Here is a 12632-nt window from a genome sequence, read left to right as displayed (position 1 = left end):
AGACTGGGCTTATTATTTTTCGGCCGTAGCTATTATTCTGGTTTAGATGAGGTATGCAAATTCCCAGGCCTACAGTACTTGCAACTGGGTGGCTTTAAAAAAGAATAAAAACATGGAAACACAAACGCAAGGCTTGCATTACAGAGGCACAATTAAGGAGGGAAAACATCCACAGCTTATTTTTAAGCAGATGATTGGGCGGGGGGTGCAGGCAAGAAAGTAATGCAGGGCGGCTGCTTTGTGGTCTACACAGTGGTTTCCTGTCAAGAAAAAGGCAACCATCTTGTGTGATGTCATCAGAAGACTTCTCCTTGATCAACTTACACCTATCCTTTCCTGTAACAGCTGCTTGACAGCTTACCAGAAAACCAAAAGTTGTTCTGCATGAGAGCTCCCTCCCACCAGTAGCACAAACTGGATCAAAGCGGGGAATGCTAACGGAAAGACTAGTGTAGAGAAACCACACCACGGGCAGCTGCAAGGAAGGGCAAAAGCGAGAGAGAGAGAGAGAGAGAGAAGGTTGAGCCTCCTTTTTAACAGGCTTAGCAATATTAGTAGCATCGTTGCAATAAACTTCCTCCAAGCTGAAAGACCAGTTCCGAGGAAAGGCTTAGATTTCCCTGCCTAAATTAAAATTCATGGAATCATCTTCTCTTGCTCTTAATGCACTTTAAAATTACTTGGTTCACAGTACAAGTTTGTCCAGCACATAATGGTTGGATGTCTCCTAAAGAGAGTATAATCCCCACCAACGTTCTTTTCTGGCTGGCATGATTCTTCATGCTTCAAAACTGGTTAGGAGGAGCAAGAATTCTATCATATTAATCCTTTACTCCGGGGTCAAACATTACTCAAAGCCACAACCAGGATGCTTGTCTCCTGTTGTTTGGAGAGCATCTTGAATTGAATCAATTAGTGCAATTGCTTCTTGCCCTGCCCCATCAAGACCTAAAACCCTTTCGTGCTCCCAGGAGCCTTGTGTGCTTGGCAAAGGTGTTTTGTGTTTGGGGGAAAACTACAATTCCGAGGGAGAAATCTGTTACGGCATTTGCACACGACACCATCAGCATGTATGCACCAACATTATAAAACAAGGAGAGAACAGCTTCCCGATTTCCACCAAGAGCTCTCGGCAAAAAGATCCCAAGCATCCAACAGATTCCAGCCAGGAAAGGTAGGTTTTTAGCTCTTTGTTCACCCAATATTCCCAAGCAAAGGGAAGATCACCCATCACTGTCCTCGAGGAAGGAGAGTCTCTCTACTTTAAGCAAAAGCCCCGGAGACCTTCTCTCTACCTTCCCTTTCATTTCCGAACCACATCCTACGAAATGATTTAACGTGATGCTGACAAAATAACGCCATGGTTGCAGGTTCGATCCCCGTAAGGGACAGCTGCATATTCCTGAATCACAGAGGTTTGGACTAGATGATCCACAAGGTCCCTCCCAAGTCTATGTTTCTATGACCGGAAACTACAAAAACAATTTCAAATCCAAATCGGGTAGAGACTGGGATAAAAAAATATTCCCTCAAAAGGCTGGTTGAAAAAGAAAGGTATTCAATAGGCACCAGAAACAAACAATGGAGATGGTGCCTACTAGATATATAATAGCAGGGAGTTCCACGGCGAAGGGGCCACCACACCAAAGGCCCGATTGCCTACGTCACAGGGCCTCCTGCAAATCTAGTGGTGCGGACTCTGCAGGATGCTGCAGAGCAGAGTGATCCATTGGGTATACAAGGAGTGAGACAACCTTTCAGGTATCTGGTGCCCCTGCCTTCGCCTGGCAGCTTATTGGCAAGCACTGCAATTCTTTCATAAGTGGTGTAACATGATGGCACTCGTCTGCCCTAGTGAGCCGCTTGAGCTGCTGCCTTTATACCAGTAGCAGCTTCCAGGGAAAGCAGCCCATCTGAAGAAGATTACCCTGTGGGGTTCCATGTAAAAAGGCAGCAAAATGGCCATTATATTTTTACTAATATGCATTTCCTGCCTCAGGCATCAAGTTCTCCATGAACCTCCTGAAAAGGTAGTAAATGTAAGCCTGCTACAAAAAAAAAAATAACCCTACTTAAGTCTGTTGCTTCTCTGGCAACCATTTAACACCAATTAAGGCCTCCACTTCCTTTCCTCCCTCCTATTTCCTGACTTTATTATCCATCTTTGCTTCTGCTTCCCTCTCGCACTTTCAGAACTATGAAACACAATTCTGTTGCTGATGTAGATTTAAAAACATATTTGCGTCTTGCTCTCAGCACCGGACCATTTTTAAGTATTGCTAAATTTTTTTTTAAAGGAAAACAAATACACATTAAAAGCAATATCAGCTACCTGAGGCATTGCTATTCCCATCCTTAGCAGCCAGAAGGGAGAGGAGTTTAGTTCTCCCTTCGCTCAGTATCCCTCCTGCAGTGATTCTAAGGGCCACTTCCAAAATGGCGCCAGGAACCTTTGGGGTGTGTAATGGGAACTTAAAAGCCCACATTGGCCAGAATGCCCATTTGTAGTACAATTGCCTCTTGTTTACTTCCTGTTCTGCTTGAGGATCGATAAGGGCTTAAATTGCCTCTTCAAAAGTTCTGTTCTTTTTGCACTGATGTTTATAGGTGCCTGTAATGCACACAAATGCTTTGGAGACTATAGGTTTTAGATTCATGTTAAAAAAATATCAACAGCAAAAATAGCCACTTGAAGATTTCTGTGTAGAAGCACTCCAAGAAGTGGGGGGGGGGGTACCTAAGGCCTGGGGGCAGAATACAGACCTTCAGCTGGCCCTTGGCCACAATAAGATCAATAAGCAACAAATAAATTGCACATAAAAGGGCACAATAAGAGCCTAGCTAGCAATATCGTGTGTGTGTGTGTGTGTGTGTGTGTGTGTGTGTGTGTGTGTGTGTGTGTAAAGGTAAGGTAAGGTAAAAGTTAAAGGACACCTGGACAGTTATGTCCAGTCAAAGGTGACTATGGGGTTGTGGCGGTCATCTCGCTCTGCAGGCTGAGGGGGCCGGCGTTTGTCCACAGACAGCTTTCCAGTTCATGTGGCCAGCATGACTTAACCACTTCTGGCGCAACGGGACACTGTGATGGAAGCCAGAGCACAAAGAAATGCCATTTACCTTCCCACCAAAGCAGTACCTATTTATCTACAGTGGTACCTTGGTTTGCAACCATTTTGGATTACAACCGTTATGGATTATAACCACGTCAAACCCGGAAGTGCGTGTCCCCCCTTTTTTTTATTACAACCAATTTTTGGGGGGAGGCCCCATTGGCAAAAGCGTGCCTTGGGTTACAACCTGTTTTGGTTTACAACTGGACCTCCGGAATGGATTATGGTTGTAAACCAAGGCACCACTGTACTTGCACTGGTATGCTTTCAAACTGCTGGGTTGGCAGAAGCTGGGACAGAGCAACTGGAGCTCACCGTCGCATGGATTCAAACTGCTGCCCTTCCAATTGGCAAGCCCAAGAGGTTCTGTGGTTTAGACCACAGTGCCACCCACGTCCCTACACACACACACACACACACACACACACACACGTGTACAGTGGTACCTCGGGTTACATATGCTTCAGGTTACATTCGCTTCAGGTTACAGACTCCGCTAACCCAGAAATAGTACCTCGGGTTAAGAACTTTGCTTCAGGATGAGAACAGAAATCGTGCTCCAGAGGCGCGGCAGCAGCGGGAGGCCCCATTAGCTAAAGTGGTGCTTCAGGTTAAGAACAGTTTCAGGTTAAGAACGGACCTCCGGAACGAATTAAGTACTTAACCTGAGGTACCACTGTATATATGTCACACACATACATATACTCTCCATGCAAACATACCAGGATGAATGCTCTATGAACAGCTAGTCTGAAAACTCCTTCCAACTTTTTATTTAAGCCATTTTGGAGGGCAAGGTTTTTGAATGTTGTAGTGTGGGATGGTCCTTCTCCCCCCATGATAAATTCAAAACATGGGAAAAGCTGTTTTGTGAATCTTAGTGAGGAGCTACTGGCAGGTGTGAGGGCCAATCAGGGTGGAGAAATCCCTTCACCCTCGGTTACGCTGCCTGGAAGTTGCAGTCCCTGATAGCAGCCATGATGAGGCTCAGACACGACAAGACTCACTGACTTTGCCACAGTCACTGCCTCTCAGTTTAACCAACCTCAAAGGGTTGTTGTGCAGATGGTGGGAGAGCCACGTTTGCCTCCTTGAGCTCCTAGGAAGAGAGGTAGGATAGAAATCTGAACAAACTCTGTGCCCTTCACAATAACTCAAGGCTCCCATGGGAGGCTCACTGCGAGCAGCAGCGACAGCAACACAGCACTGTAGAAGGTACATTGACAACAGTTAAGCAGCCTTTGATTGAAAAGCCCTGGGAATAAGACTAAGGAAGGCTGGGAACCAGCGCACATCACAAGAGGAATATTTATTTGCAACAGTAATGCAAATAGGGCAACTATTCCTTTCAAATGAATAACAGGCCAGACTGCAGCATGCACAGTAAGGCCAGGTTTGTTGTGTGCACTGGCAGAAAAGTGCAGGCGTGTTTTATAACACTTCTTAATAGGGATACCCCCCCCCAACCCCAAAGACAAACAGAAGGAAAAGCAAAACAAATCGCTCAGATTAGTGCACACACTTGTCCAATGCTGTGTCTCGAAAAGGGTCGTCTTCACTCCAAAGAGTTGCAATGTTCTAAGCAGCATCTGGAATTCACCCAGTCCTTCCAGTCCAGTCCAAAACAGCCTTGGCCATATTAACCAGAGATACCCTGTTCCAGATGAGCACAGCAGATGCGTAGAAGAAATACCGTAAGCACTGACATGGTAGCAAACATGCCGTTGCCAGCCTTACAGGACTGTCTTACCTAAAGCTAATGTCTACTGATGCTACTCATATCTCCCCATCCCCGACCACAGACAAACAGGCATCCCATTCTTTCATGCAGACAAACGTGTCTCTCCCCCTTACTCCTTGTAGTGCCATGCCAAGCTCAAGGGTGTGAAGTACAGCAACTGCTACCAGTGAGAAACCAGATACTCCTATACAACTGTTCACTTCTTCCTGAGCTCCTGTACCTTCCCAAAAAGGGATAACAGAGAAAGGTGACAGATTCCTCTTAGAAGGAAGGTGTTATAGCAGAAGTTCTTCAGCTGTGGTCCATTGCCTACTGAGAGTTCAATCCTTCCAATGTGGGGGGCCTGGGGAAAGGTTGAGAATATCTGCACCCTGTGTTTGACTTTTCTGCCCCCACCCCACTGACAATGGAGATGGAGGCTGTTTAAGCCAGGGCCAGATTATCAAAATAGGCTATCCAGACCCCTAACCTAGGGCCAGTCATTTTTCATAATACAGTGCCTCTGGAAAAAACGTACCAGTTAAAGGCAAGGCTACAGTTATTAAGATATAAATAGATATTGTTACAGAGATTATGGGGCAGATGGAGGTAGCCCATCTAGGAGAAGGAAAACTGGTCCTAAACCTCTGCTGCTTTGAGGGATATCTTCAGGAGAAGAAAAGGCTAAGGAGTAAACCCTACACACAAATCCAGACTGGAGTCCCTAAGATGGTTGGACGGCCGGCACCTTGTATGTTTCCTTCCGACAACTCCTGCAACCAAGCCAGTGCCAAACTTGTTGTTCTACTTTCCTTCAGACCATGTCAGTGGGGCCAAGAGGGGAGTCCTGCTGCCTGGGCAGCCCAGGACCTCCATACACACTGCCCAGGCTTGCACCCTGGAGAGGTCACTTCAGGGCTGTTAATGCAGAGGTTTGATTTCTTACACACACACACACACACACACACACACACACACCCCAGAGGCACACTCCATTGTCTCTTGGGACAGACAGATAACAACAACAAGAGTTATTAACGTAAGAGTTATGTGTATGCTTTGATTTGTAGGACAAAAATAAAAGCGTAGTAAAGTACTCCACACCAAGATCGCAGCAGTTTTCAAATGATCCACAAGGATCGGGTGACCTCGTCACAGAGTTCATGCCACCCCAATGTGCCGACTGGTGTCTTCCAATCAAGTCACCCATGTGCAAGATCATCGATTGATGGGTGGCTTCAGAACTGTGAGCCACTGTGATGTGTCTGTTGCTACTGCTACCTTGGCTCATTGCTATGGCTATTCTTGTGCTTTCTGCCAGCAGCAACAAGGTTACATTGATGTTAGGCCTTGTGTAGCAGGACTATAGGATCAGCCTGCCAGGCAAGACCTTGCCGTTTCTCTTCTTCCGGGTGCGGCTGAGTGCTTTGTAGTCAGCATATTTTTGCCCTGGGAAGGCAGGATTTTGTGTCTCAAAATCAAACCTCCTTGCTGACTAAGCAATGGTGTTGCCTTTCCACGTCAACAAAAAAGGTGATCTCTGCAATACAGAATCTTTTTGTTTTCAAGAGCATACGGTACTTTCAACTCAGTTCCATCCACTTTCTCAGCTAACACAGGAACATGCCGAGTTTTGATAGGCACCGCTGGGGATTTTTAAATATCTTAATATATGTACCATGATTAGGCACTAAGGAAAGGCAGTTGATGAATATTTATAAATCCGACATCTAATCAAACTCTCAAGTTAGAAGTGAGCATTCCCTCCCACCCCCTGCCAAAAATAAAAAAATATTAAAAATCACTGCCTTAGGGATGCTTCATCACCAACACATTTGTCTAGTCAAATATTCCAAGCTGCTTTGCATAATTCCCCAGAGTGAAAAAAAAACCCAAGCAACTCCTATTTCAGCTGCTCTGGAGTTTCCCCTGCCTTTTCCAAGGGACAGAACCACAATCAAGTGGGATTGAAGAGTTCCATAAAAAGAATCACATCCATCTGCTTTTGTGGGGACAGATAAACTTTGCTTCCAAACTCTGCATCTAATCAAGTCACCCTTGTTTGAGATAAGAAGGGATTCTCTTTGATTGAAAGCCATTGGTGATGATGTTATGTGACTTGGGAGGGGTTTTTATTTTATTTTTTACACCTTTCTCTGAAGCAGAGAAGAGGCTTGCCCAACCCTTCAGTGCATACCAGCAAGTCCCTTTGGAGTTCAGATGGAGTCACTCAAAGATAAGCAGGCATAAGATAAGCAGCCTTAGTTTATATTACTTAGGTGTAGTGCACCTGAACACTGGACCAAAAACAAATGAAGCATGTTTTAGCAACCTGTTGCCCAAGGAACGTTGCTTCCCATCTAGCTCAACAAAAACTGAACATAGAAAGTTCTCCAACTGAACTTAGAAAGTTCTCCGATTTCTAACAATGTACAAAATGTAGCATCAAGGCAGAAGGCTGCCCTCCATACAGTTTAACAAAGCAACTCTATGCATGTTTACATGAAACCAAATCTCCCTGTGTTCAGTGGGGCTTACATGGAGGGAAGGAGTGCATGGGACTGCACTATATCCAGATGGGATTCAATCACATACCAGCAAATTCAAGTTGCATAATTAAAGTGGATTTGCATAGCAAAATCCACTTCCTAAAAAAGAAAAGGTGGGGGGTGGTCAGTTTATGATAAGAGTGATGGGAAGATGCACGGGTTTGGTGATTGCTCAGTGGAATTTTTATACCTGCAAACAAATGGGAAGGAATGCTGAATAAATTGCCAACATTGTTTCACCTCCCTGCAACTTTGTGCAAACAAATAAGAATCAATGCTCAATAAACAGGTCATATGGAAGGGATCCAAATCTCCCCTAGGAACAGGGATGGTTGCCAGAGGAAATTAATAAAAATAAAATTTATTATTCCTTGGACTTACTAGTCATGGGGGGGGGGTGCTTTAGAAGGAAGAGCTCAATGAAATGCTTAAGGGCAGGAAGAATGTTCTTCTCTGGTAGTTTCAATGCTGGTCTCTCCTTCCTGAGGAAGGACACATTGTTTTCCTGTAAGGAAGTGAGCCTTTGGGAATGCACTGGTTGCTGTTGGCAGGAGACATCAGCCACTTGGCTACATAACTAGGCTACACAGCCTCCCAAGTGTCGAAGGGGAATCCTGAGCAGAAAGCCAAACTGGAGCAAACTTTCCATTGCAACCCTTCCTTTGTAGCCAGGATTGCTTATCACAGAAGGGCACCAGCATCACTTTGCTCAGCGCAGTGCAAGGCAGGGGGCTTGCAACACCCCGGCAGCCAAGTTCAGCTGGATCAAACAAGCTAGCTGGGTTTATCGGGACACTTTACGCAGCACAAACAGACCCCAGATTCCCTGGAAGTGTTTCGTTTCTGTGCAATTAGACCCTCGCAAGGCCGGGTGTGCACGTCTATTTCGACATGGGTACATGTGGCCGGAAACGGCTTCCCAAGGCGGCGAGATGAGCGCGCTCATCACACGTGAACAACGACCTGCGTCCACAAGAGTTTTCCTGCACTGGGTGGGGGAGAGACCTGCTTGCTCATTCTCCGACGACGCGGGACCGGGGCTGCAAAGTGACAGCCGGCACACACCAGCACCTCCTTCCCCCGCCAGAAGCGGCGGAGGATGTTTGTACAGACGCGGAGCTTTTCTCAGCACTTGTTGCCGATCTCTCCCTCTCTCTTTCTCTCTGCCCCTGCTGGGCAGAAACCGGCTAGCAGCGAGTTGGCTCTGCGAGCCCCAAACATTCTCAAACTCGAGACGGGAGCCGCCTCTTCCGCTGATCGCCCGCAGCAATAACGGGGAAGCGAAAGGCGAGGATGCACGTGGAGCCGCCATCGGGGGGCCCGCCCTAAACCGGTTCTCCCCCCCCCCCGTGTGTGTGTGTGTGTGTGTGTGGACGGCGGGGGACATAACAGCAACAGCCCCACATCCCCCCGCGCACTGCCATTTGCATGAACACTGCCTAGAATCACCAGCCAGCTCCCTCCATCCTCCCCAGCCGACAGCACGTCGGAGTCGCCCCCTCGGGAAGCCCAGGGCGTCCGTCAGCTGCTTCCAGCCAAGCACCGGTCGCTGCTCGCCTGGGCTGAGGGCAGGCGAGATCCCGGTCCCCGGTCCTGCCCCGCGAGCAGAGGATCGGCCGCGCGGGAAAGGAAAGGGAGCCCGCGCCCTCTCTCTCTCCTTCTCTTTCCCCTTACAAGGGCAATGGGAGTGTGGGGAGCATCCGCCCTGGAAAAGCAACAGCTTCCCCACCCACCTCGCAGCCGGCGGAGGCCCAGGCTGGCCAAGCGCGGATCCCTTACCTTTTTGCGCGCACTCAGCAGCAGGCGGTTTTAAGGTGGCGATAGATCCCGAGGCAGCATTAAAACCAAAAAATAAATAATAAAAAAAGAAGGGAGGCGGAGAGATAGCGGTAAGCAGCAGCAGCAGCCAGCCGGCTCAGTCACGCTGCAGGGGCGGGGAGGGGAAAGGGGCGGGTTCGAGCCTGGGCGCTCAGGCACCGCCAAGGAGGGAAAGAAGGAAGGGGGCGCGATCTCCGGCTAAATTGTGGGCTGACTGTGACGTAACAATCGCGGCGGGAGACAAATGGGAAGAGCTCTGGCGAGAAGGGGCGTTGTGACGCCACGGGGGCTGGGAGAGGGTTAGGGAGGGACAATGGAACGCTCGGCCGGGGGAGGGAAGGCGTGAATGGGGAAGGTTAGAGCCGCCGGGCAGCGCCAGCGCCTGACCTTGAGGCTAGGCTCCTGTGCATATTTGCATGAGCGCAGTTGGCAACAACAAGCCCGTGTTGGTGCATATTTCTGTGCGGGCGAGTGTCCGCCCATAGGGCTTCCTCCCAAGTAAGGCTGATGTGCTTCCCATGCAGAGCTAGGCGCGTTTAAAAACTCCGGATTAGGCTGCGCATAGGAATGAGACCGCCGCCGCCGTGGGTCTCCTGGTTTCCAAGCAAACGCGCACGGCTTTTCCTCTCCTCTCCTTTAAGATAAATCCTAAGGCTGCGAGCCGCTGGGACATCAAGGGGAAACCCCGAGTTAATTGTGTGGAGGCAGAGTTCTGAATAAACGCCCTAAACCTCCCGCGGCATCTGGCGACAGCTCCAGGGGCTCGGGCGGTGAGGAGCCTAAAAGTTTCCAACTTTTGGAGGGCTCATAATAACTACGAAAGGGCAGAGGAAAGGAAAAGCAAAGCGACACCCTCTTGAAGCGCCCGCGGATCCTAACTAAACAAGCTTACTTGGCAGCGCTGAAGGGCGATTATTTTATTTTATTTTTGGCACCGTCCTGCTTCGCCTAGGATCAGACGCGCGGCATAGGCTGAGCGGAGCGCTAGCAGGGGAGACAACCGGGTTGAGCGGTCCTGTGGAAGTCAGAGGCCGGCCGGCGGGGTAGGCGGACCCACACGACAAGTGGTGAAAGGGGAGGGCGGAGTTGAGGAAGATGGGGGGGGGGGGGGGAGTTGGAGGCCAGATTCCGCCACTGGAGTGCGGAGCTATTCCGAAGCAGCTGGGCCGATGGAGCAAGGGGATGCTGGTCGCCTGGAAAGCGCGCAGGTTGCGTAAAGCCTTGCTCTTCACATCCCCCCCTTCCACCCGGTCCCTTCCACGCTGGCTGCAGCCTTGCCCTTCGACCTCGTGGAGATGGGGGTGGGGGTGGGGGCGCTGTCGCCCTTGAGTTCCCAGTTGGGACAGATACCTGCAGGGAGGGGGCAGGGAGGAAGAGCGAGACTTGGCTCCCCTTCCTTCCCACCCCGCCTGCCGCCGCCGCACCTCCTCCAGAGCGGAGGGCGGGCCCGGGCTGACTTCGCTTGTTTCTCCAATGCGCTGCACACCCCAGCCCGCCGCTCACCCCATTTACCCGGCGGCGGAGGTGTCCAATCGGAGCGGCGAGGGGGAGGCGCCTCGGGATTTCGGGTGGGGGGATTCGAGCGCGCTCACCCGGCACCCGGTTCAGCGGACTCTGGGGCGGGGCGGGGGAATGATGTGGATTTTGGCTAGGGGCGTTTGTGGTGCCTGAGAATGAAATAGCTTTAAAGCAACAAAACTACACCCCACACACACTCTTTTTTTTCTTCTTCTTCTTCTTCTTCTTTTTTTTTTTTTTTGCATTTCCTGCTTTTGCAAAGCCGGTGTATAAAAGCCCCAGAGGGCACCGATCCGTTTCAAACATTCTGTGCAACGTTCATAGATGTCACAAAAGTTGGAAGCGTTCACACGTGCAGTGAAAAAGCCGTTGCCTCTTCTGTGCCCCCAACGACGCATCTCTTTTCAGTTGCGCTGTTCAGGAGAGATAAGGAGGAGGGCTCTTGCGTAGTACTTTTATCACCACAACCAAGAGCCGAACGAGGAAATGGAACACAATATCCTCAGAGTCAACTAAGCCCCAAGGCCTGACATGGCAACACTCACTGCACAATTCAGACGAGAATCCTTCAAGCAAGAGAAAGAGTGGCTTGAAAGCTTCTTTTCTATCCTAGGACTCAGGGCGGGTTATACAGTAGCAGGGTTTGCCAACTTTTTCTGGGCCCATGGGCACATTTGCAAGCTACAGAAACTGTTGTGGGAGTTGCCTGCATGCTGCAAGTGTCCCCTCCCATCTGCAAGTCTCCCCCCCCCCAAAAAAAGTTATTGGCTCCTATTGGCTGTAGCTCAGTGGTAGAACATCTTTGTCCCAAATTCAGTCCTCAGCATTTCCGGGTACAGCTGGGAGAGACCAGAAAGCCTGGAGAAGCGCTGCCTGTTATTGTAGATAATACAGTGGTACCTTGGGTTGCATATGCTTCAGGTTACAGACTCCGCTAACTCAGAAATAGTACCTCGGGTTAAGAACTTTGCTTCAGGATGAGAACAGAAATCGTGCTCCGGCGGCGCGGTGGGAAGCCCCATTAGCTAAAGTGGTGCTTCAGGTTAAGAACAGTTTCAGGTTAAGAAGAGACCTCCGGAACAAATTAAGTACTTAACCCGAGGTACCACTGTATTGATGTCATGGTGTGGCTGGATGCAGAGGAGTGGTAGGAGGCCCCTAGCTGGGAAACCACCAAGGGAAGAAGGCTCAGAGCCCGGGGAGTGGTGGTGGGGCGACAGGCAAGTGGCAAGAGGCAGCAGACTGGAAGGAGGAAGTGTCGGAAGTAGAAGAGGTGACAGGGTTTAGTGAACAGGAAGAGGGTGTGACAGTTCAGATTCTGACTCTGAGTTTCAAGCGGAGGCCAAGAGGCAGTGTGGAGACAGGCTGCGGAAGAATCCAGGGAGTCTCTCCCTCCTGCTGCAACCAGCTGCCTTCCCTTCAGGTCCCCTTGAACTCACAGAGAAAGGAAGCAAACAGAACAGAGGGTGGTTGTGCACAGACGCAGCCTGAGACTTCATGGGAAAGGCCCTGGGGAGGAGGAGTCCTAGGGGGTCACTGGGAAGGTGGGGACCTTCAGTCCTCGCAACTGCTTCATCAGGACAAGACCTCCAGCGTGGTGTAGTGGTTAAGAGCGATAGACTCGTAATCTGGTGAACCGGATTCGCGTCTCCGCTCCTCCACATGCAGCTGCTGGGTGACCTTGGACCAGTCACACTTCTCTGAAGTCTCTCAGCCCCACTCACCTCACAGAGTGTTTGTTGTGGGGGAGGAAGGGAAAGGAGAATGTTAGCCGCTTTGAGACTCCTTCGGGTAGTGATAAACAGGATATCAAATCCAAACTCTTCTTCTTCTTCTCCTAGAAAGAGGCCACTAGGCCAGAACTGTGGTGGTTTCCTTGAATAAAGAGTTAACTTCACTGGCCTGGGGTGAGTTACT

General features: G+C 49.6%; 1 protein-coding gene across 2 annotated transcripts in view; it reads right to left on the bottom strand.

The window, feature by feature from the left end:
• Positions 1-10234, bottom strand: part of ELOVL5 (ELOVL fatty acid elongase 5) — a 66566-nt gene extending 56332 nt beyond the window's left edge. The window contains exon 1 of one of the 2 annotated variants that reach the window (XM_028722602.2): positions 10090-10234. The gene's annotated coding sequence lies outside the window, so the exon portion shown is untranslated. Of the gene's footprint in view, positions 1-9158; positions 9384-10089 lie in introns of those variants that run through there. The other variant, XM_028722601.2, reaches the window with a different exon arrangement.
• Between the last annotated feature and the right edge of the window lie 2398 nt (positions 10235-12632).

The sequence above is a fragment of the Podarcis muralis genome, chromosome 3 (genome assembly GCF_964188315.1).
Source record: "Podarcis muralis chromosome 3, rPodMur119.hap1.1, whole genome shotgun sequence".
In the NCBI taxonomy this organism is placed as follows: domain Eukaryota; kingdom Metazoa; phylum Chordata; class Lepidosauria; order Squamata; family Lacertidae; genus Podarcis; species Podarcis muralis.
This window is presented reverse-complemented; position numbering and strand designations above follow the sequence as displayed.